This window comes from Marmota monax, unplaced genomic scaffold, assembly GCF_021218885.2.
Source record: "Marmota monax isolate L192 unplaced genomic scaffold, Marmota_monax_Labrador192_F-V1.1 WCK01_AAM20220418_F8-fsc00013, whole genome shotgun sequence".
NCBI classification, from domain to species: domain Eukaryota; kingdom Metazoa; phylum Chordata; class Mammalia; order Rodentia; family Sciuridae; genus Marmota; species Marmota monax.
In genome coordinates, this window is record NW_026692202.1 from 25,789,342 (window position 1) to 25,815,861 (window position 26,520).

General features: G+C 34.8%; 1 long non-coding RNA gene across 1 annotated transcript; it reads left to right on the plus strand.

Moving 5' to 3' along the window:
* Positions 1–1,046: 1,046 nt before the first annotated feature.
* LOC131423716 (uncharacterized) lies at positions 1,047–3,726 on the plus strand. Its single transcript, XR_009225636.1, has 3 exons — positions 1,047–1,208; positions 2,921–3,052; positions 3,659–3,726. It is a non-coding gene; the product is annotated as an uncharacterized LOC131423716 (long non-coding RNA).
* Positions 3,727–26,520: the final 22,794 nt, after the last annotated feature.

Consider the following 26,520-nt stretch of genomic DNA (forward strand, 5'->3'; position numbering starts at 1 on the left):
AAAAAAAAAAGTTTAAATCCAAACAATTAGCACACAGAAAAAGGTGAAATTTAAATTAAGTAGCTCTAATTTTGGTTATCTGCACAGTATGAAAATAATCTTTTTTTTTTCTGGAATTCAGAACACTTTTCACAGTATACTTTAGTTCTGTTTCTCCAGAGGATAGCTCTCATCCCCCATACTCTAAGGTGTGCACCCTGTTCCTAAGTAGAAAGGACATGCGTCATATGTTGAGCACAGCCAGATTGTTGACTATTGTATGAACCTGAAAGTAATTAGCTTAACTACTTGTCCTTAGGCCATGTCTCTTAAAGGCAAAACATTAGAAAACAGGGGAATGTTTTGATCAGTGGGCCAATTTGTTTCCCATGCAACAGTTGGTTAAGTAGTTAGTACTGACAGGCAAAGACTAAGAAGGAGAGGGGGACAGATCTCCTCCAGGTCAGGGCTTATCAGGTTGTTGCTTGGATTTGGGGATATGAAATTTTCTTTATGGAGAAAGCAGATGAGATGTACTCTGGGTGAGGCTGGCTAGTACATGGCAAGATCCATAGTCAGGTGGCCTTGTATCATGTACATATCACCTGCTAAGTGTGAGGCACTCTTCTGTGTGCTATCCATAAGTTGTTACACATTTTCTCAGACTTGTGAAGTAGATGTTATCATGATATTATCTCCATTATATAGGGAATGAAATTGAAATGCAGAGGTTAAGTGCCTGCCTAGCATGCATGAGGCCTTGAGTTGAGATAGCTCAGTGGTAAAGTGAAATGCAGAGGTTAAGCTATCTGCCATGACAAACACAATATTCAAACCCAAGGTTTTTCACCATCAATTTAACTCTAGTGCTTTGAATATGTGGTATGAAAAAGAGATGAAAGTAGTCATATCATTTCACCATTATGAACAGAAAAATTTATTTACCCTTTAAAATGGAAAAAAAGGAGTTATGTGAAGTATTATTATGATTTATATTTTGTCTTTGCCCATCTTTTCTGGACTTTATTGTTTCACAGGGGATGTGTTATTCCAGTTTCCAACTAATATGACCCAGGGGAGTTTCCCCAATGAATTGATGTGAGAAGACATAAGGTAAACTATTTATTGATTTTACCTCCATATCTGAAGATGTGCCCAGAGCGGAAAGTAGCAGGAAGCCTATCATTTTCCTTCTGACTGCCATTAAGTTTCATCCAAGAATACATCAGGTAATATCAGTGAAGGAAATAAATTGATCAATAAAAAAAGCTTCTTTAGTGGGTTAACAAGTTATTAAGCCAGACCTTAGTTCTACTATTTGTCAATGTTATTGAAAAAAAATTTTAAATACATTTTAATGGCACATAGATCCATCTGGCATAAGGAAATCTCATTTGTGATAATAGCAAATTTTAAATTTCTTTACTGTTACAAGCTGTGCCAGAAGAGGTACAAAGAAAACTACATTTAATATTTGAATCTATGTATTGATAGACATTAAAAAGAGACAGTTTTATACACATTGACTTAAAATGGACTTTATATTAAGTCCTGAAGTTTTAAAAATGCCTGTCACCTCTCCACACACCATGATAGAAAATAAATTTATTATTCATCAAATTATTGCTGGAAGTTATTATACCAATACTTCCGACAGTGTAGAATTTGAAGTCTCTAATGTGATCTAAGTAATCATTATTACTGAGCCAGACATTATGGTTACAAAAACTGCTTTGTCAGAAATTTGATGTGCTCCTGTTTGTATCAGACATTATGGTTACAAAAACTGCTTTTTCAGAAATTCGATGTGCTCCTGTTTGTATCAGATTCTTTACAAAATAAAGGAGAATGGACAAGGTAGCTGATTTGCAATGTTGTTCATGATTCATTGGAGTAGTATTTCTTTCCTCTGCAGGTGTATTAGAAACTCTCAGAGATTTTAAAATCTAAGAATTCCTGGAATCTTTCTCATGAGGTCTTTATTTAACTGATTGAATACTTCTTTCTTTAACTGATGAAACTTATTAAAAAACTATTCCGATAAGTATTTGAAATAAAGATTGTAGAGTTATTCTTTAGTTCATAAGTCTTTGAGATATCCTCAAATATTTTTTTTCAAAAGGAATATGTCTGAACCATTACAATATTATAGTCACCTTATAATCAAATATTGACACCATTTTTTCTTTATACAAAATAATTTTCCTACTAAAATAATATGTCCTAATAGGATCAAAGAAAAAATAGGAAGTTTGTTCATATAATTGGTTGAATTTTATGTGAGTAGCATAACTTGGCTGAGGCAGAGGATACATAATAATCAGAAGGAATTATGTGAGTTATATTAATCTTCAATTTAATGAGAAACTAGGAAAAAAGACCAGGGAAGATCATCTGAAGAAGAAGGGAAGGGAGATAGAATAGAATATATTATCATGATTAAAAATATTCTATCTCATCTGCTCTTAATTTTGATCATTTCATTGACTTTCTTTCTTCTTCTGTTTCCCTTTTCTCTTGCCTACTTCTTATTATTCTTTAAGTCATAAAAAGCTATGGTTTATGGTCAACCTAGACATTTAGAGATTATGGTCCAAAATTTCATGTCAGAGCAGTTGAATAAACAGATCCCACTTTTTCTGGATTTTTTTTTCATTTGGACTTTGATGTCCTTCATACTTGTAGTTTACTACAATGAGGAAGAACACACCATGGGAACCATGAGATTTCTCAGTGTAGTGGATCAATTGGTGGCCCCCCAAATGATATATTTATATGCTAATTTCCAGGATGTGTGAAAGTTACCTTATTTTAAAAAAAATGTCTTTGCAAATGTAATTAAAAACCTTCAACAATTAAGAACCCTGAAATCAGGAGAAGATCCTAGGTATTCTGGGTTGGCACTAAAGCAAATGATAAGCATTTTTACATTGACTCACAGAGAAGATAGACACACAGAGCAGAACTCAGACATACAGAGGAGGAGATGATATGACCATGACACAGAGACTGGAGTGGTGATGCCTTCGGCCACAAGTCAAAGAATGCCAATAGCTGTCACCAGGTTAAAGAGGTAAAAAGTATTTTTTCCCTTAGAACTACCAGAGGGATCACAGCTCTAATAACTCCTTGATTTCACACTTCTGGCTTCTAGAATTTTAAGAGGATAAATTTTTGTTATTTCTGGCTACCAAGTTTGTGATAGTTTATTACAGCATCCAAAGGAAAATTATACACCCAGTGAAAAGGTGTTATAACAAACCCACTATGATATAGGATTTTGCCTTTAGCTGGGGATTTAGGGAAGGAATTAAGGAAGCATATATAACCTTGACAAGGTTGTATACTGCCAGAAGGATGTGCTGTTGCATGCCTGGGTATCTTAATAAATTGTGTTTATAGAAGGGGAAAATCAGTACAAAGATGAAACTAGAATTGGTAAAGATCCTAAAGGATTAGATTGAGAAATGGGTTATTTAGCATTTTGTGGGTTCACAGTGACTTTATTTGTGCTTAGTGAAAATTATGAAGTGGTCTTTCTTTGTCTTATTGTATCATGGCCTCAAACTAACTTTGTCTGCCATTGGTATTGTCAGTTTATATGCATTAGGAAAAAACCAGTTGTGACTGCCAGATCACCTTCTAAATGCCGATGGTTACTTGATTTCTTTAATAACAGTGCCCATCTCTGAGATGTCTTCTATTTGTACTTGCTGGAGGAGCCAATCAGCCTATATTTGGAAGGTAAGTTGATGCAGCATTGAACTCCAGAAATTCATTGAAACCATTCTGCATCCGTGTATTTTGTTTTTCTACTTGAAGCAGAAAACAATAATGTTTTATACAACATTACTAATATTTTATGGTGAAAATTGAGCTCTGATACTTTGCTAAAGTCCCTTGCCATTGAATTTATTTTGTTTTCTTAGAAATAGATCTCTCTTTGGGATTTTATTGTCCAGATCAATTTGTATTATTGTTTTTAGTGAAGATTATTTATGGATTTTTTTTTAATCACCTAACACCCACTTTTCCAATGCTTTGTTTTGTCTGCATGTCTGCTTGCCTGTATTGGATGTCGTTTGTCAGTATGAGTAAAACTGTACGAGGAGAGGATGGACTTAGAAGTCCATTTTCAAGACCACTCTGGGGGTTTGCAAGTTCACAATATTCTTTTCAGCATCACTTGGACAACTTTGCCTCAGGACACTATTTCAAAATCTTATAGGGACTTCTTTAGTCTTGTTTCGGTGTCTTGGAGAACTACTTTTTCTTTTGTTTCACTTGGTGATTCTCTCTGGCTCCTGTTGGGTAATGGATTGTCATCGACTGAACTTCAGTAACAAAAGCTTAAATGGGTGTCGGTCTCACAGACATTTTGTAGTTCTCATGGAATCTTTGCAAACTAAAACTGCTTCTTCCAGGCCAAACACCTGCTTCTTTTATGTTTCCCCAGTATAATGCTAACTCTTATGTGTGACTTCCTGTCACAATTTCATTAATGATATTTTGGAATTATGATGGTTGCTCTGGGAAAAAATTGATATGGAAAAAATTGCTCATTTGAAAGGTAGCTTAGCACCAAACCCCACAAAATTCTGACTGTCCAATGTTCAATTTTCTTTAATTTGTATGAAGAGGCTTCTAAATACAATTTGGACTAAAAAGTTAGTTTCTCTAAAGGATTCAGTAGCAAAACCTGGAACAAAAGTGAGAAACTTAACTGCCTCCTTGTGAAAACATCAAAACCCTATTCAGTTATTCCTTTCTATATACTGTCTTATATACTTTGCTTTAACCCTCAAAATCTTAATTAAATACATTTGGAGTTTGTGACCAAAAAATTTTGTGTGTGAGAGTTGTATGAGTGGGTGCAATATTTTTGGAATATTCCTTCATCCGGATATGGAACATACTGTGCCAGAGACAATTCTGTGTGCTCACCAAATGCTGTTTGATTTTATTATGTTCTTAGGTCAACAGGAAAGCTATCAATTCCAGCTTCTTAGGCAGTGATGTTGGAGTCACATGACTATGTACTGACCAATGAGATGTAAGAAAAATGACACATGCTGCTTTTAGGCACAGCTATAAATCCCTCTGCACAATTATCCTATGCTCACTCTCTCTTCCTTTGGCAATTCTGAGAGCCACAGGTTTAAGATAGCAATGTCATAAAATTGGAAAAGCCTAGATCTGAGTTATCACTGGGAAGAAATTTGCCATAGAGCTATTGGACTACAATGTGGGTGTGAAATGTCTTGTTAATGTGTTAAAGCATGAAGATTTGGAGGCTGCATGTTTTAGCAGCTAATGTAATTTATTTCTCACTGAAGTAGTGCCTCAAAAGTAATATCTCTCTTGCCCCACAGGGAAAGCTTGATTAAATAATAAATACAAAAAGATATTTGAGAATATAAGATACAATTTATTTCAAAAAATAAAATTTATTCCTTCAAATAAAATCAGATAGTTTACTTCAAAAATGATGAATTTCATGAAGTTCAATGAATCAAAAAAGGTCTTACCATGCAGATGAAAATTATATAAATTGGTATTCTAGCTTGAACAAAGGAAATGTTTGAAAGAAGCATAGTTTGGCTTCTTAGGCTCCTTATGTGCCTGTATTTATTTATCAAACACACATTTGATACTTATTATGTGACATGTATTTTTCTTAGTACTGGGAACACATCAGTGTGAGAAAGAGATGGGAGCTTATATCTTAATACAGGAGAAAAAAATAATAAATAAAATTAACCACCAATTCTAATATTTATATTTTAGGAGGTAATGAGTTTTGGCAGACAAACAAATCAGAGGAGAGGATTAGTGGAGAACTGCACTTTTATGGAGAGTGGTCAGAGAAGCATTCACTAAGTAGACAGTTTATGAGAAGAGGCTTTAAAAAGGTGAAGATGGCTCTCAGAGAACCAGCATTTCAGACAGAGGACCAGTCAAAATCCCTGAAATCAGAGCATGACACACAGGCTAAAGGAAGAGCAGACAGCCACTGGGGCTGGGATGGTATGAAGTGGAGAACTGCAGGAGATGAGGACAATGATGGGATTCAGATTCAGATTCGGACCAGCCTTGAAGACATAGTAGGTCTTTGGGGGTTTTATTTGATGGAACAAAAAGCCACTTTTAAAAAAAAATCATGAGGCATAATATGATTTTCATCTTAATACAATCACTGTGGTTGCTGGGTTGGGACCAGACTCTAGTGGACAAGAAGGAAGGAGAGGTCCTGGTTTGGGGATTGTAACATTGATTTGCGCGAAACAGAGTGGTGTGGGTTGGGCCAGGGTAAGACTAATGAGGTGCCCAGAAGTGGCTGAATCCCAGGTAGGCAGATAGAGTCTTTCAGTGGGTCTGTAAGATTTGCTTTTAGATGGGATGCCTAAAATAAATGAGAAATACCAAAAATGACTCCAAGTGGAAATTAATTTGCCACTCATTGAGAAGGGCAAGACTGTGGGAAAATAGGTGTTGGGGAGAGTAAGAACAGGATTTCAGCTCTGTCTTAAGTTTGAGCACCTCTTAGACATACATGCCCATATTAAAGAGAACATTCATAATGTAGCCTTAATAATGTAATATCTCGAACATTTTTGTTCTTGCTATGCTATTCTTTCCTTCAAATAGATTGTATTCTTTCAGACAGGAATGCTATTTTAGATTCATTCTTTATGTTTCATGTTGTCAAGTAAAAAGTGCAAAACATAACATTTTTTTAAGTATGTTGATTATTGTGTAAAGAATCATATGAATTCATAATAAATCAAACACATGAATTCTGTTTTATATATTCTACCTTTTAAAATTCAGTTTAGCATTGTTTATACTTAATGTGTGAGTAGGTTCATGTGCCTTGTTATCCAAAGAGCAAAAAAAAAAAGGATTGGCAGATAGAAGAGAAAAGCTCTCCAGCAATTAAAGTATTTCTGGAAAATGTTACCAGAAGTGATTCGTGTACACTACACACATTTACAGGAAGAATCTTATTTGTATTTATCTTGTATTTTAGCTTAATCAAAATGACAATTCAAGTGTTAGGAGCTTTAGCCAAGAAACATGCCAGAGATTCAGGGACCTAATCAGGTTAGGTGGGACCTTGGCAGGGGAAGACATGGCAGAGCCATCTTTTCTGCAGTTTACTAAGTTGATGATGTTATCTTATTACTGATCCAAGAGTTCAAAGACTAAGTTGTGATAAAATAAAGTGGCTGAAATAAAAGGTTATTTTTTATAAAGTCTCTCGTATATATTCTGGGAGGAAGAAGTTGATTTTATTGTGGTTTTGTTGTTATCTTTGAATATAGTATTTCAGTAAAGCAATTTGGGCCAGAAGTAATGTAATACATGATTTTGAAAACATAAACATAAACATTGACCATGGATGCAAAATTAATTTACTTTCTAATCTGCTCACTTTCTGATACTAGTTCCATGACACAATAGCTACTTAATATGTACTGTTTGACTTGAAGTTGCTTAGTACAAAAGGGAAAGAAAGTTAGGAAACTATTACTTTCCACTTTTTCTTGCATCTGCATCACTGAGGAGGAATTCCCAGCAAAACTTAAAAACAAAAGAATACCAACAAAAACAAAAAAAAACAATGATACATAGAAAAGATTCAACTGCTTATGAAAAATCAGAAAATGGAACATACGTGTCATTGTTAAATTTAAAATGCAGCTAATTTAGCTAGAAGAAATTTAATTATATTCCATTGATGCATTTCATGGTTAGCTTGCTGATTCAATTCTAGGTATTAGGTTTATAGTGAGACCACAGTTCATTCCAAGGATAAGTCCTTGCTTTAAATACTCCAGGATATTCCTTATGTTGATATATGTCTCCACAAACTTTATATATAACTGAGGACTGGCATCAAAGCATGTGTTCATTCTTCCCCTCGTTAATGACAGTTTGGAAAATTCTCATACAATTGGATAAGATAAACTTTTCTCCCACTCTATATATTATTTCCTTTGTTATACAGTTTGGTTTATTTTAAGATTAGTGGTTCTGTCAGTTTAGGATCAATTATAAAAATGATAATTAATAACTCAAGCTGTTTGATGTTACTGGGATATTTTCCCTCACTGGAAGGAAATATTGTTACTTGCCACAACTGTTAGAAATGAGAATGAAGAATTCATTTAAGGTCCTGAGCTTGAATGAAGGCAGCTTAGAGGGTAGTGTACAATTCTACATATTCTGATACTTCACAATTTAGAGCCACTTATATTCTAAAGCACAGCATCTCAAGAAGTCATTGCTAACAATTATCTTTCTCTGCTGCCTTCTGCTAAATTTTGTTGTCTTTGTGCTAATAAAATAAAGGTTGAGGGAAAGGGTAAAAGTCCTGCAAAAGCAATTATAATCAAAATGAGTCATAGTGCTAAAAGGTGAAGCTGCTCTTCTACATTTACAGTACATACGTCATTCCAATGATTCTTAACTGATTAACAGTGTCTCTGTAGTCTTTTGTTACCATCACAAATCTCTTAGACTTACATAAGGGAATATTTTAATTTCATATTTTATGTTTGTACTGAGAAGAAGCTAAGGATTTTCAAAAAGAGAAAAATAAAGCAAAAATCAAAACACAAAATCATTCATTTTTTATGCAATTTAAAAATATCTCTAAAAAGTCTTTGTGTAGAATTATATTCAATTGTATCTCACAGTTTCTGAATATGCCTGTTTTCTTGTTTGAGCTAAAATATGTTCTCATTTTGTAGTTTACATTTTCATTACTGAGTCCAACTAAACTTCCTAATATAGAAGACTTTATTTCAGGAGAAAAATGTTCAAATAGGTAATGAATATTATACCTCTCTATGTTGGCTTAGCAATAAACAGGCAGGGAATAAACAGGATTTCAATATAAATCCTTCACTGAAGCAGTCACTCTTTTGAGTTAATCACATTAGAAACTCCAAAAGAGCAAAATTCTATTAGGAATACTAAATAAACAAAAGTTTAATTAAAGAGCATTGCTCTCCTTCCATTAGGATTCTGATCTCTGACTTTGCAAAATTTGTACCCAGTGGGTTCACTTCTTTACTCTCTTGGGAAGACAGCCTCACACTTTAACTTCCCTGTCCATCTGCTCTCTTGAGCTTAACAGCAGCATGACCTCTAGATTTTTATTACTGTCTTAGTTTTTCATTAAGGTGGCAAAATACTTGCAAAATTCAGCTTAGAGGAGGAGAAATTCATTTTAGCTCATGATTTCAGGGAGAGAGAGAGAGAGAGAGAGAGAGAGAGAGAGAGAATATGAGAGTAAGCGGGTGTGGAGGGACAGAGAGGGTTGGGGGAAGGGGCCTGGGACAAAATACCATCCCCAAGAACATGGTCCTAAGGATCCACTCCCCTCAACAAGGTCCCACCTGGAACTAAGCCTTCACCACGTGAGACTTTATGGGACATTCCATGTCCACATCCTAACAAGTACCATGCAGAATATCATACTGGTCCAGTTCCTAGTTCATACAGAAACACTATGGAGAGAATCTATATTCCTGAAAAATATTGATTCTTGGAAGAAGTCCTGTTATGACTTTGAAAGTCTATTCAACATAAGAAAATAGCTGCACATATTCAAGTGATTTAAAAAAAACACACACACAAAAAAAGTTAATGGCTTGTCTTTGTGGTTCCTAGTAATTTGGCCTGTTTTATTTTTTTTTCACATAGTTTAAATTATATTCTTATGCAGGACTGCATTAAGACCTAGTAGTTCTTTTTTATATATACATTTTTGGGGGACATTGTAGATGAACATAATGCCTTTATTCATTTATTTTTATGTGGTGCTAAGGATTGAACCCAGTACCTCACATGTACTAGGCACCACTGAGCCAGAACCCCAACCTCCTTAGTAGTTCTTAAGCAATGTTACTACATAAGGACATAAATAGAATGCAGCAAAGGCAAACAATCTTTGTGGTGCACTTTCACCTCATTGAAATTGAAGCTACTTTTTTTTTGGATATTTTTCCACTTCAATAGGAAGTAGTTATTCTTTTGGAACTGTTTACCAAGCAATCTTCCTCTGTTATCATCTGTTGAATGAGTTACCTTTGTATAAGAATTGTTATAAATTTTCGTACCCCCCCCCCCCTTGTTTTACACTGAGATGAATGGAACGTAAGACTGTGGAGGCAAAATTCAATTGTTAGGCAAAACTGGGGAGAGGGCAGTCAAAATTTCAGTCCAATTGTTATTAAATGGACATTGAAATTTTTGGAGAAGAGGGAGACTTGAGTGCTGTTTACCATGGAACGTGCTATATAAATCTCCCTTTCATTTCTCCTCTGACAGATTTAACATTGCTCAATAATACTGCATGTGAGTAAGTCTCTCTGGACAGAAGTTGAGAGTACAAGAGGAACAGTGGCTTTGTTACGCCAGAGAGGAAAACCTTTTGGCAAAAGCAGATGAGGAGTAAAACAGATTGACCAGCAAGAAGAATCTATTTTTGTTTTCCTTGCAATTACAATTGGAGATCCAAGCCAAAATATATTGCTTCCCCAGTTAATCAGCAGGAATGACTCCCAGTCATGAATAGAGTGCCATTTTCAAATGAATGATAAGCCTGGCAAACTCCAACTGCTTGGCTGGACACATTCAGAATTTTCTGCCCCATGCTTTTGTTATGAGCATTTTCCTGGGGCTGACAAGGCATGGTAATGGCAAAAGATCCATGTGACCACATTTCAATATGGGGAATAAATCTAGACCTATTGTCATAAAAGAATAAGGAATACTTTAAGCCACACTGGGAAAGAAGTATACAGCATTTGTAAAGTTCTTGACCCAGAATTCTAGTAAAACACCATTTATTTTCGTGTTTAAACCCAATGAGATATATGTAACCTACCACTCGACAGATAATTAAGACTTTATCTGAACCAATTTCAGTCCACCAGAATAATCTGAAATTCATAAAGTTTCTCAAATGCTTTCTTCACAATCTTCTTGTAGACTTCAATGCTCACATGACTTGTTCCTGTGTGTAATTTATTCAAAGATTCTGTGATTAAATATTGTTGTGACTTTTAGTCTTTTCTCTTCATTGGAAAGGTCAATTTCTGGCTTCTCATTGAATAAATATCTGAATTTATATTGGTTACAAGGTAGATTTAATACAGTAGAGTAATGTTTATTTATTAAACATTGTATTTTAGGCTCTCTGCGGTTAGGTGCTAGGATAATTTAGGTAATGTAATAAAAATGTTCATAGTTCAGGTATTCTTATGGAATTGATTCTGACTAGTACAAACCTGTATTACTCAAAACACTTCTGTAGTTTTTGACTTGAAATCTCCTCCAAGGTTTTAGAAAGTTACATTCACCATGCAAACTTCAACCATGGTGGTCTAACAACTGCAGCAAAGGATCTTACTTTATTTTAATTTTAAAAAATTATTGAGAATGCCTTTTACTTCTATAAAATTCATAATAATTCACGTGGGTATTGTAGAATAATAAGACAATTCATCCTGGCTCTTCTAAAATATCTCAGTTCCTGAACTACCACCATGGGAAAAATCAAAGCTACCTATTACAAAGGGGTCCTGCAGCAGTTTTTAGGGTTTAAAAGAAAGCATTTTAAACAGTGTATGCTCTTAAAAGAGTACTCCCTTTCAGAAATTCTAAAATCTATGTCCAGAGAACTGACAGGAGAGCAGTAATTTGTTATGACTCAGCTGGCACAGGGCTTGGTTTGACAGAATTGAAGTCTGTTATCAGTGTTCAGTTGCTGCTGTTGCAGAAGTTTCCATTTGCATACTATGGCAGTCTTTCTATTACAGATTTCTCCTTTAACTCCTTTGATTCAAATTGCATTACAGTCCTGCTAGCTAAGTAACTTCTATAGGCTATTTAATGGCAAAATGTTAAAATGGACTTCGATCAAGAGACCTGTGGAAGACTTCACTGAGAAATCTGTAGATGTAAATTCCACATTATGTTTTCCAGAAAGTTCCAAAATTACATGCATTCATTGTCTTGACTAGACTGTGAATTTAGGCAATTAAATTGAGTGAAATATCTAATAGGACCAGTAAGATTTTTTTTTTAATATTGTCACAAATTTATCAAATGTGTGCATTCTGGGAAAGATTTCATAATGAAATGCCTTGAAGACATACCAAAGAGAGTTCTTTTGATTATTTTGAACATGGAATATTCTGTTCAGCCTGTGAGTTCCAGAGATTCACGTCATCCCTAACTCTTTTCACTTTTCGATTTCCTCCAAGATATTTATTTTAAATAAAGACATAGCTTAAGTTTTGGTAGATGCTCCAAAGTTACTATTAAAATATACCTGTATGCCAGTTTAGGGTAAATGGGTAATTATACTGCTTGCAGTTTATTTGCCCCTTCCAAGTTTATTTTTCAGTAAGATATCATCCTGATCACTAGAAGATGTTAAGATGGTAGAAAATAGGTAGAGTATAAGCAAAAGTTCATCAATACATATGTACTGAGGTTATTCTAATGCAATTCCATCCTCATCTTTCAGTTCTTTAATTCATTATTATGAACTCTAAAGGAATAAAACACAATACAAATATTATATAATATTGATATTGAATTACATGTTAACTTTTATTTTAAATGACCAGAGTTTGTCTGGTAGAAATATATTTATTGTCTAAGGCATTGTTACTAAGAGGACATTTGAAGAAATAGGCTGTGTAGTTTATTTCTCTCGTACAACTGAGACAAGAGAAATATTTGGTATTTGATAGTAATATATTTAGTGAGATAATTTAAGTGTGATATACATTATTAGGTAGTATTTATCAGAGTAACTCCTAGAAGTATCAGGAAAGCAGTTTACATTATTACTATGTGGATGAAAGAAATTAAGCTCAAAAATCATTGAGCACTTATTGATTATACAGTCAATTTTTGGAAGACAGCATTGCATAAGACAGAGATCTCATTCAAGGAGATCACAACTGCATGGGAGAACTGATCTCACTCAGAATAAGTAGTCTGAGAAGGTGAGGTGGCTTTATCCATCCATTGCTTCAGTTCCATGAAATAAAGTCTGGCATTGCAACCCTTACAGAAAATACCTATGGTCATATTTTCTTTTTGGAGTTGGTTAGAAAAACATACAAATCAGACACCTGAAATATGCACACAGAATTTTTGAAGCCATAAAAACAAGTATTTTCCTTGGTTTGAATTTAGTAAAACAGAAAACCAACCCACTTGACAGAAAGTGGGCTTCCTAAAGGCAGTGGCAGGGCCAATGTCTTCTGTACACAGTACTGTACATTCAGAGCAACCAGGCTGTGTTGACACATTGCAATAAATGGGGCTCCGCTGTTGCTTTGGCTGCCACTATCAACTGAAGGAAAATTTTCTAATACATTCTCCTCAACTAAGATTTTAATGGCCTTTCTTAGGGCTGGTGGTTCACCCTGGCAGCACATCTGGAAGGATCATCCATTGATATTTTAATGCCACTGTGAGACTGCCAGGGTTGTGTGTAAAATGTTTCTCACAACCTCAGCTCTACTGCACTGGTTGAAAGTTGAAAGTTGAAAGTTGAATAACCCTAAATGTTAATGGCTTAAACTCACCAATTAAGAGACACAGGCTAGTAGAATGGATCACAAAACAAGACCCAACAATATGCTGCCTACAGGAGACGCATTTGATAGGAAAAGACATACATAGGCTGAAGGTGAAAGGTTGGGAAAAATCATATCACTCATATGGACTTCGGAAACAAGCAGGCGTGTCCATACTCATATCAAATAAAATAGATTTCAAGCCAAAGTTAATCAAAAGAGATAAAGAGGGACACTACATACTGCTTAAGGGAACCATACACCAACAAGACATAACAATCATAAATATTTATGCCCCAAACAATGGTGCAGCTATGTTCGTCAAACAAACTCTTCTCAAGTTCAAGAGTCTAATAGACCACCACACCATAATCATGGGAGACTTCAACACACCTCTCTCGCCACTGGACAGATCTTCCAAACAAAAGTTGAATAAGGAAACTATAGAACTCAATAACACTATTAATAACCTAGACCTAATTGACATATATAGAGTATACCACCCAACATCAAGCAGTTACACTTTTTTCTCAGCAGCACATGGATCCTTCTCAAAAATAGATCATATATTATGTCACAGGGCAACTCTTAGACAATATAAAGGAGTAGAGATATTACCATGCATCTTATCTGATCATAATGGAATGAAACTGAAAATCAACGATAAAAGAAGGAAGGAAAAAGCATACATCAATTGGAGAATGAACAATAGGTTACTGAATGATCAATGGGTTATAGAAGACATCAAGGAGGAAATTAAAAAATTCTTAGAGATAAATGAAAACACAGACACAACATATCGGAATCTATGGGACACATTGAAAGCAGTTCTAAGAGGAAAATTCATTGCTTGGAGTTCATTCCTTAAAAAAAGAAAAAACCAACAAATAAATGATCTCATACTTCATCTCAAAATCCTTGAAAAAGAAGAGCAAAACAACAGCAAAAGAAGTAGAAGGCAAGAAATAATTAAAATCAGAGCTGAAATTAATGAAATCGAAACAAAAGAAACAATTGAAAAAATTGACAAAACTAAAAGTTGGTTCTTTGAAAAAATAAACAAAATCGACAGACCCTTAGCGATGCTAGTGAAGAGAAGAAGAGAGAGAACTCAAATTACTAGCATACGGGATGAAAAAGGCAATATCACAACAGACACTTCAGAAATACAGAAGATAATCAAAAACTATTTTGAATCCTTATACTCCAATAAATTAGAAGATAGTGAAGGCATAGATAAATTTCTTAAGTCATATGATCTGCCCAGATTGAGTCAGGAGGATATAGAAAACCTAAACAGACCAATATCAATTGAGGAGATAGAAGAAACCATAAAAAGACTACCAACTAAGAAAAGCCCAGGTCCCGATGGGTATACAGCAGAATTTTACAAAACCTTTAAAGAAGAACTAATACCAATACTTTTCAAGCTACTTCAGGAAATAGAAAAGGAGGGAGAACTTCCAAATTCATTCTATGAGGCCAACATCACCCTGATACCTAAACCAGACAAAGACACTTCAAAGAAAGAAAACTACAGACCAATATCTCTAATGAACCTAGATGCAAAAATCCTCAATAAAATTCTGGCGAATCGGATACAAAAACATATAAAAAAAATTGTACACCATGATCAAGTAGGATTCATCCCTGGGATGCAAGGCTGGTTCAATATACGGAAATCAATAAATGTTATTCACCACATCAATAGACTTAAAAATAAGAACCATATGATCATCTCGATAGATGCGGAAAAAGCATTTGACAAAGTACAGCATCCCTTTATGTTCAAAACTCTAGAAAAACTAGGGATAACAGGAACATACCTCAATATTGTAAAAGCAATCTATGCTAAGCCTCAGGCTAGCATTATTCTGAATGGAGAAAAACTGAAGGCATTCCCTCTAAAATCTGGAACAAGACAGGGATGCCCTCTCTCTCCACTTCTCTTCAACATAGTTCTCGAAACACTGGCCAGAGCAATTAGACAGACGAAAGAAATTAAAGGCATAAAAATAGGAAAAGAAGAAATTAAATTATCACTATTTGCAGATGATATGATTCTATATCTAGCAGACCCAAAAGGCTCTACAAAGAAACTATTAGAGCTAATAAATGAATTCAGCAAAGTGGCAGGATTTAAAATCAACACGCATAAATCAAAGGCATTCCTGTATATCAGCGACAAATCCTCTGAAATGGAAATGAGGACAACCACTCCATTCACAATATCTTCAAAAAAAATAAAATACTTGGGAATCAACCTAACAAAAGAGGTGAAAGACTTATACAATGAAAACTACAGAACCCTAAAGAGAGAAATAGAAGAAGATCTTAGAAGATGGAAAAATATACCCTGTTCATGGATAGGCAGAACTAACATCATCAAAATGGCGATATTACCAAAAGTTCTCTATAGGTTTAATGCAATGCCAATCAAAATCCCAATGGCATTTCTTGTAGAAATAGAGAAAGCAATCATGAAATTCATATGGAAAAATAAAAGACCCAGAATAGCAAAAACAATGCTAAGCAAGAAGTGTGAATCAGGCGGTATAGCGATACCAGACTTCAAACTATACTACAGAGCAATAGTAACAAAAACAGCATGGTACTGGTACCAAAACAGGCGTGTGGACCAATGGTACAGAATAGAGGACACAGAAACCAATCCACAAAACTACAACTATCTTATATTTGATAAAGGGGCTAAAAGCATGCAATGGAGGAAGGATAGCATCTTCAACAAATGGTGCTGGGAAAACTGGAAATCCATATGCAACAAAATGAAACTGAATCCCTTTCTCTCGCCATGCACAAAAGTGAATTCAAAATGGATCAAGGAACTTGATATCAAATCAGAGACGCGCCGTCTGATAGAAGAAAAAGTTGGCTACGATCTACAGTCGGTGGGGTCGGGCTCCAAATTCCTCAATAGGACACCCATAGCACAAAAGTTAATAACTAGAATCAACAAATGGGACTTACTCAAACTAAGAAGTTTTTTCTCAGCAAAAGAAACAATAAGAGAGGTAAATAGGGAGCCTACATCCTGGGAACAAATCTTTACTCCTCACACTTCAGATAGAGCCCTAATATCCAGAGTATACAAAGAACTCAAAAAATTAGACAATAAGAGAACAAACAACCCAATCAACAAATGGGCCAAGGACCTGAACAGACACTTCACAGAGGAGGACATACAGTCAATCAACAAGTACATGAAAAAATGCTCAACATCTCTAGCTGTCAGAGAAATGCAAATCAAAACCACCCTAAGATACCATCTCACTCCAGTAAGATTGGCAGCCATTAGGAAGTCAAACAACAACAAGTGCTGGCGAGGATGTGGGGAAAAGGGTACACTTGTACATTGCTGGTGGGACTGCAGATTGGTGCAGCCAATTTGGAAAGCAGTATGGAGATTTCTTGGAAAGCTGGGAATGGAGCCACCATTTGACCCTGCTATTCCCCTTCTTGGTCTATTCCCTAAAGACCTAAAAAGAGCATGCTACAGGGACACTGCTACATCGATGTTCATAGCAGCACAGTTCACAATAGCAAGACTGTGGAACCAACCTAGATGCCCTTCAATAGACGAATGGATAAAAAAAATGTGGCATTTATACACAATGGAGTATTACTCTGCATTAAAAAATGACAAAATCATAGAATTTACAGGGAAATGGATGGCATTAGAGCAGATTATGCTAAGTGAAGCTAGCCAATCCCTAAAAAACAAATGCCAAATGTCTTCTTTGATATAAGGAAAGTAACTAAGAACAGAGTAGGGACGAAGAACAGGAGAAGAAGATTAACATTTAACAGGGATGAGAGGTGGGAGGGAAAGGGAGAGAGAAGGGAAATTGCATGGTAATGGAAGGAGACCCTCAGGGTTATACAGTGGAGGGGGTAGAGAGAGAGGAGGGGAGGGGAGGGGAGAGGTGGGGAGGAGGGAGGGTGGATGATGGGAAAGGCAGCGGAGCACAACAGACACTAGTATGGCAATTTGTAAATCAATGGATGTGTAACTGATGTGAATCTGCAATCTGTGTATGGGGTGAAGGGGGGAGTTCATAACCCACTAGAATCAAAGTGTGGAATATGATATGTCAAAAAATTTGTAATGTTTTGAACAACCCACAATAAAAAATTAAAAAAAAAAAAAAAAAAAAGAAAGTTGAATACTGTTAATTGTTTTCTTGAATGAAGTTAATTCTTGATCTTCTTGGGTTTTGCTTTGCCTCAGTTTTCACTTAAGGAAGGCTTTCTGGGTACAAGAGGAAACTTTATTTGTAATAAGGGATTTTTTTTCCCTTGGACATACATGAAGAGAAAAGAAGCATATATTAACCACCTTGATTTTAACTAGTTTGTGAGTTTTTTTTTTTTTTCGTTCTCCCCAAGGAAATTAGCTGTGGTTTTGTTTTATTGATAAATCACACATAGAAAAAAATAAATGGAAAAGACAGTGGAAGAAAAAATGAACAATCAGAAGATGTAAGGAGCACTTTGATAGGAATGAGGCAGAAATTATGAATGCTTATGTATGTGTCTAAGTTTTCATTTTCTTTCACCTACCTCCTGTTTCTACTTAAGCTCTATGGGTACATGTGGAGAGTAATTTGTATTTCAGTGATGTACAATCAGGAAGAATGAGGTAGACAATAGAGTCCAATTTGGCAGGAGACTGGAGTAATAAATGCTGGGAATCTTCAAGAGAGAGGTTGGAAAGCAACTGTGTTGAGAGAAAAGTAGATTAGAAAAAAAAAGTCTTTGTGAAGTGTTGGGATAGTGGGTTGGTTCCCTACATTGATAAAATAATCAACTGATAAAGCAGGATTTGGATTTGCAAAGTCTCACATGGAGCTCAGGGCTGGCACAGAGCTGGCCTGTGACAGCAGACAAGGGTGGCATCTATGCTGCACAATTGGAGGAGACACAGTATTCATTCTTATACTAGTCAGGCCACATGATTTCTGCACTCCTTAGAAATGGTCTCTAAGGCCCAGGGGTTCAGCCTCATTTTAAGAGATGCTAAACTTCACAATCTAGCTTTACCACACACCAAACTGTTCAGTTCCCTAACTCCAGCATCCTTTCTCTCCTCCATACCCTTCCTTTCCTTGTTCCTCTCTGATACTTTCATTGATTCTTTCCTGTTATTCTTTTTACCATAGCTCAAATAGCACTTCCTACTGAAGGTCTTTCTTGATACCCTGAATTAGGTAAGCCACTCCAGCTTCCTAAGGCACCTGTACTACATTTTATAGTATTTTCTGGGATGTATTTTAATGGATTATTGGCATCCCAGTGCATTACAAATTCTATGATAGAGAGCATTGAAATTGTACTCACTAGTATATTCTAGTACTTGACATTTAATTAATACATGCATTATGAATTTACATTTTAATATGTACAGAATAGATGAAAAGAAAACCTAGAAATCCAGTTTTTATTAGAAAGAAGACATGATACTTCTGTTAAAATATATAGTAATACAAGCTGTAGATTAACTTAAATATCTAAAATAAGACCTTCTAGGTCAAAGATAAGTTATGTTACTGATTTCTGAGAGTGATGACTGTGGAATTGTTAAGAATAGTCTTAAAATTTATGAGTATTTGAAACACTTTTAGGTAACCAATTAATCTTCCGTGTGTGTGTGTGTTTGTGTGTGTGTGTACGTATGCTATCATGCCTATAATATACAACTTCATTATGGAAGTGTATATGCAATTAATAGAATTTATCCTTATTATCTTTATGCATAGTCCCAAAGGAAGTTAAAAGTACATGTATCATCAGGAAGTGTATAATAAATGTTTATACAGCTCTTATCTTTAACAAGAAGCTATTCAGGAGAAGCTTGGGAAATGCTTGCCTAGAGAAGATAACGATTACTCCATCAGGCTGGCCCTGAATACAGGTGTTAGTTTTGTATGATGAGGAGGAAAACAAGGGTTTGGAGCCAGAAAGGCTTGGGTTTAGTTCCAGCTCTGATGGTGTCATGACTCTGGGTGGTACCATGACCATTCTCATCCCTCATATTTATGATCTGGAGAAGTCTCAACCTCATATTTTGTTGTAGAGAGTCAATGAGATCATGTACTACTAAGCTGAGCAGAGTGCTGGCTCATAGTCAATGCTCAGTGACTTTTAGCTATTATATCAGAGCCTACCATACTGGAAAAGCATGGAGTAAGGTGGTAGTTGCTCAACCTGACAGATGTGAAAATATGGACACTACTGAGAAGGGATATTCTTAAGTAGAAATGGTATGTAGTAACACTACTACAGAATCCACCATTACCACATTATTTCTGGTTTAGACCTATATGTAGAATGTAAGAGTTTAAGATCACCACTGATCTTGTGTAATCTTCACATTATGCACATGTTAATACTAGCATCTCAATTTCACATGAAAGAAATAGGTTCAGGGACATCAAAGAATTTTCCCCAGAAAATAAAGCCATGAATTCACAGGATCAGGTCTGAACCTGCTTTTATCTAGTTGAAAGCAAATACTAAGGTTAATTTTAGAAAAAAAATTAAGGGAAAAATGAAGTCTAGGGTCTAGGCACCGCATTATCTTTTCTTCTTGCCCCGTTAGCAAGCCATTAGCCAGCCCTCAAATCAAGGGACTGTCCTTAGTAACATAATGGTAGGATGGAGGCTAATTATAATCTAACTGAAAACTTATTTTGTTATGATTTCCCTTGACCCTAGTCTCCAGGGTGATTCTACACCATTTCTCATTCTGGCTTCTCTAAGTGCTGGGGGCTGGATGTGCTTTGCATTTCTTGCAATCCATTCTATTTTCTGTGTAATTTACTCTGCACTGTGCACTAGTCTAGTAGGTATATGTCAACCTTACAAACACAGGTGTCTAAAAATTGGAAGCATCAATTAAAGATATTTTTCTGACTCCTCATTTAATGTGTTATACAAATGGTAAAGATATTTTGTTCACAAGAACAAAAAGGGCACTTTTTGCTATGATAGGTAACTCTTTGTGTTCTGAAATATCAGGAAAGGGTATATTTAACTTTAATAATTTTTAATAAGAACTTTTTTTGTGGTGCCATGGATTGAACCCAGGGATTCTTAACCACTGAGCTATATACCTAACCCTTTTTTATTTTAGATAGGGGCTCACTAAATTGTTGAGGTTGGTCTCAATCTTGTGATCCTCCTGCTTCACTGGGATTATAGATGTGTGTCATCACACCTGGGAGCTCATTAGTCTTTTATTTGTTTGTTTCCATACATTTGGATATAATTCATATTATAAAGTTTTCAGACACAATTGTCTTATTTTCAGGGTACATCCTTACTACTCTCTAATAGATCAAGATAATATCAGAAAATTTCAGTGTTAGAAGAGACAATGTTAATGATAAGGGCTAGTTTCTCAAGTTGGGTTTCAGTGTTCTGGGTTCTCATGAGCTTTACCTTTACATTAAAACAACCACAGAACAGATGCATGCTTAAATGAATTATAGAAACAATGATGTAGCATCAATTATAAAAGTTTACTCTAAGTATGTATGTTGCTAAAACCACAGTGGGACTTCCTAATGGGGGACATAGGATATAGCATTTCTCAAGTGCATTGTATTAACAATTCTCCTTCCACCTCACTGCATCATGTTTTTCATGGAGCATTGGTTAGGACCAATATACTTCAGAATACACTTTTGGGAAAATAATTTATTCAATAATCTGTTTGCAGATGAGGGAATTAAGAAATCCCATAGCTCTCACTATGAGATCATGGGCACATCCTTACAATTTTTATACTCATTATTGAACTCTGTTCACCATGCTTTGGGCCTGCAGACAATAGTCAGACTAGAAACTTTTGCTGTACTGGGCAACTCTGTGATCTGACATATCAGGAAAAGGAGATATCTGGCATTTATCTTTTTCAGTAAGGACTTGTACTAGTCTTTTATTTATTGGTTTCCATATAGTGCTCATTCTGGAGAAAGGGCTCATTCTGTAGCCTACAGAATTACTTCGAAACATCACGTAATGATTATATTAGGGTTCTCTAGAGGATAAGAATCAATAGCAAATATAATTATACAAGGGGGAATTATTAGGTTCACTTACGGGACCAGAAGCCGGATAGTCCACAATGGCCCTCTGAAAGATGGAGAGCTGGAAGAACCAATGGCTGCGCAGTCCAAGAGGCGGTTGCCCCAGAACAAGAGGGATCAATGGTGCTATCTTAGTCTAAGGCCAAAGGCTTCGGGGAGTCGGCTTTGAAAGAGTGATGAAGCGAGAGTCCAATGTCCTCAGAAGATTGAAGCAGCAATCAAAAGCCCTTCTGAAAAAATTTAGCTTGCATCTGCTGCTCCTTCCTCATTCTTCCAATTTTTATTTCATCCAAGCTGTCATCCTGTTGTTCAGTACTTCCCACACTTGAGGAGTGTCTCCATTTCAGTTGGTTCTCACACATGCCAATCATTCCTAGACACACCCTCACTTACATACCCATAATCCTCTTTAATCCTCGGCATTTCTTAAGCCAATCAAGTTGACAATTCAAGGTTGACCCTTACAGAAATCAAGAGTCTTCACTGAAAGAAATAAAGGGGGAAAAAAAAAAAGCATTACAGAAGAAGATGGAAATCAAAACCATTGAATCTGAAACAATTTTGAAATAGAATGTTAAGGGATATGAGACTTTTATAAATTTAGGATTATAATTTGAAATGAATGATGGTTTTGATAATGGAGTTGGTCCTGTCATCTTATTTTATAATCATTTTTCATGTCTGGTGTAAAATCTGATTTTTTTTTTTTAGGTATCAAAATTGTCCAACATGTTTTAATGTGCTAAATGAACTAGTAGAAATTACATGATATTTTTTAAAAAACAATTTATGTTTTTAGGTCCTATTGATAGAATATTAATTGTTGTACATTTTGTTTTTATTTATGGAAGGGGTATTCTGTCAGGGCAATGCTTTTTGAAATCTAGGGTATTTTGAAGTGGATGTATTATGTCATTGGCAAAATGAAACCAGTTTTAATAAAATATTTTATTGTAGTGATATAGAAATATAGGAAAGAAGGATATGGCTGAAATGGAAACTTCCTTAACAATTGTCTTGCTGTCATCAAATCAGTAAGAGAAATATCCAACAACCTGGGAGCTCTCTGACCAGAATAGCTGTTAAGGGCACATAACACAGCCATGAGGCAATTTTACTTTTGACTTAAGTGATGATTATGAAAGATCTGTAAGCATTTTTTTCCCTTTTACTCCTGAAGTTCCTCTTTCCCTACTCCACTCCAATTCTATTTTCCCTCCTCAGCATCTTTTAAGTGTATGTTACTAAATTATACTTGGCTATCACTAAAGATTGGAAGGAACTATAGGGCTCTCTACTCCCTTTACTTAGGTGCATAGTTAAACCATTGGTCATAATGACAGTGTATGTTTGTATGGAATGTTGTGAGTTATATAGTATGTGCACAAACATTTTAATTTCATTCTCACAAAAAATATGCATCAGGTAAGCAGAGCAGGTATTTTTAAAATTTTTAATTTTTTTTTTAGTTGTAGTTGGATATATTTATTTTATTTATTTATTTTTATGTGGTGCTGAGGATTGAACCCAGTGCCTCACATGTGCTAGGTGAGTGCTCTACCGCTCAGCCAGAACACCAGCCCAGAACAGGTATTGTTAATCATCTTCACAGATGATGAAAATGAAGGTTAGGGAGATTAAATAATTTGTCCAGGTTCACAGCTAAGGAGTAACAGACTGGAATTGAGAACAGTTATACTTTTTAAATATATTTGATAATGTACAAAATTTATTTTTTCTGTACTACAAATTCATATTTATTATGAAGTGTTAGAAAAATGAGAAGAGCTTACTCATGTCTTCAACATCCAAAGATAATCATCATTCATATCTATCTATCTATCTATATATATATATATATATATATATATATATATATATATATATATATATTTGATGGTGGTAGTAGGGATTGAATCCAGGGGTGCTGTACTGGTGAGTTACACCATAAATTACCCCCAAAATTTCCTTAAATTTTTTTTTAATTTTTTTTATTTTGAGACAGGATTTCTGTTTAAGTTGCTGAGCCTGGCCTCAAATTTGAACTCCTCCTGCTTGAGCCTCCTGAGTTGCTGGAATTACAAGCATGCACCAACACACCAGGCTTAAGTTGTGATATAGTCCCCCCACCCACTTTTTTTTTTAATTGTAGTGCTGGGGATTGAACCCAGGGCTTCACACATGCTAGGCAAGTGCTTTACCACTGAGTTACTTCCCCAGCCACTGTTAAGTTTTTACAAATACATCGAAATTTTTAAAATATAATTTTAAATTTTAAAATAGTATTTGAGCCAACTGCATATATTTACTGATTTTTCTGGATCACTTTTTAAGATAAGCATTGTAAAATGTTCTTATAAGGTATTTTTTGAACCCTTCAGGATATAAAAATTAAACTTGCAAACTTTAACAGGAAACTATATAAAAGCCTATCACCTCCATCTTCTGGAACTAATGTTAACATCCCAGATACAAAGACTGACATTCTTACAAGTCAGCAGAGGTAAGTCAAACTCTATTTTTTCAAATTTATTTAATTCACACACATATTAACATATTAAAATATATTTTCCAATACAAACAGTCATGCCATTTAAAGATGGGGATACTTTCTGAGAAATGCATTGTTAGGTGATTTTATCATTGTTTAGACATCATACAGTATATTTTCACAAACCTAGGTGGCATAGTCTATTACACACTTACACTATATGGTATAGCCTATTGCTTTTAGGTTGCATACTGCTGTGTTGAATACTATAGGCAATTGCAAAATAATGTTTCTTTTTCCTGGGTGTGTGTATCTAAACATATTTATGCATATAAAGAGTACATTAAAATATGGCATAAAATATTATAAAATGATAACTTGTAAAGGGCAGTTATCATGAATGGAGTTTGCAGTACTAGAAGTTGCTCTAGGTAAATAGGTGAATGAGGGGTATTGAATGTGAATGTTTAGGATGTCATTGTACACTTGTAGAGATTTCATAAACATTGTATGCTTAGATCATACTAAATTCACAAAAATATTTTTCTTACATAGTAAGCTAACCTTAACTTATTCTAATGTTTTTACTTTGTAAACTTTTCAATTATCTTAAAATTTTGACTCTTATATTAATAATAAGCTTAAAACAAACACATTGTAAAGCTGTATAAAAACATCTTTCTTTATATTCTCATTCTGTAAGTTTTTCTATTTTAAAATTTTTAATTTTAATTTATTTTTTTATTTTTAAAAGTTATTTTGTAAAAACTAAGACTCAAACACGCATTAAGTCAAGTCTATACAGAGAAAGGACTTTTGTCTTGCATTTCCACATTTGACCCACTGGAAGGTCTTCATGGGTATGACAGGCCTGAGCCATATCTTATGATAACAATGCCCTCTGGAATCTCCCCTGAAGGACCTGCCTGAAGCTTTTCTTGAGAAGATATCATACTTTTCAGAAATATGTCCATGGTGTTTGCTTAGGCTATTTCTTTTTTCATTGGAATCCAATGTTTTCAGACTTTTAAAGGAGCTTGTTGAAGACTTTAAAAGCTTCTGCCAGACCCTTCACTGTGACTTTTCTGAGGGTTCTTATTTTTCCTAAGTTTTCTTTTCTTTTATAAATCTATTTCTTTCTTTCTTTTTGTTATGCATTAATCAGGCAATAGAACTGTTTAGTCTCACTATAATCTTAAGAGACTACCATTGACTCTATCATTATTGGGTGCATGATTGTATGTGATACCTTAACATTCATATCATATATGTTAGGACTTTTTTAGCATGGTTTTTCTTTTTGTAAATTGCTCTTTCTCTAGCGATTTCTTTCCACCTCCCTCCACATTGCAACAATATCAATAGAAGGATTATGAGTAGTATCAATATTTATTAAAGATGATAATATTCTAGGGTACAGAGTTAAAAAACTAAATCATGATACTTTAAACCTGTCAAACAAGTCTTATAGGTTTTAAAGCTGTTTATCATAAGGGTGCTGTATTATTGAGAAACATTCATTAATGTATAGATTCAATCAAAGAAAATAGGATCCCAATTTGTATAATACGTTTTACTAATTATGTAAAAAAATTCATAGAAATACATTGGAAAGGAAATGCACCAAAATATTGATGTCAGTTTCCTTCAGGTGACATTTAAAATTTGATAAACATTATTTTATATAATCCCATTGTTTAATTATAAAAATTAAATGTTTTGAGACAGAGATGGGACTCTCACCTGCATATTTGTCCTTGATCTTCTCCTCAGTTGTCATATTCAGTGAAGTTTATTTTCACATCAATGACCCTCTCTTAGTCTATAGAAACAATTCCAACATAAATCAATTTTTTTTTCTCAAATAGAATCCTTATTTAGTAAACTGGTTACTAATGGATTAAGAATCCTACATTTTAGAAGACTAGTCCTCTAATTCTCTTTTTGAGTAAATGGACCCTGACAAAATAAAAAGAAAAACACATTAACTTTCTTATATTTTAGATTAGTGTTATTATTACATACTAAGGAACACTATTAGATATGTTGATAAAATTTAGCTCAGTCTTTATTAGTGAATCATTTAGGCAATTAGAATACAACTATGGTACATTGAATTAAGGAAAAAAAAGTACAAATAATCAGTGAAATTTAAGAATTTTCCTTAAAATCTTTATGATTGTCAGTAAATTGCAAAACGCTTTAGGAAGGCTCTTAGTAGCTCCAGAATTAAAAGTAGCATGAGAGATCCTTCGTTTGAGCCAGGGCATGTCTCTAAACAGTACAGAAATGGTTGTTTGCTCCATTTCATTTTAATTCCTCTATT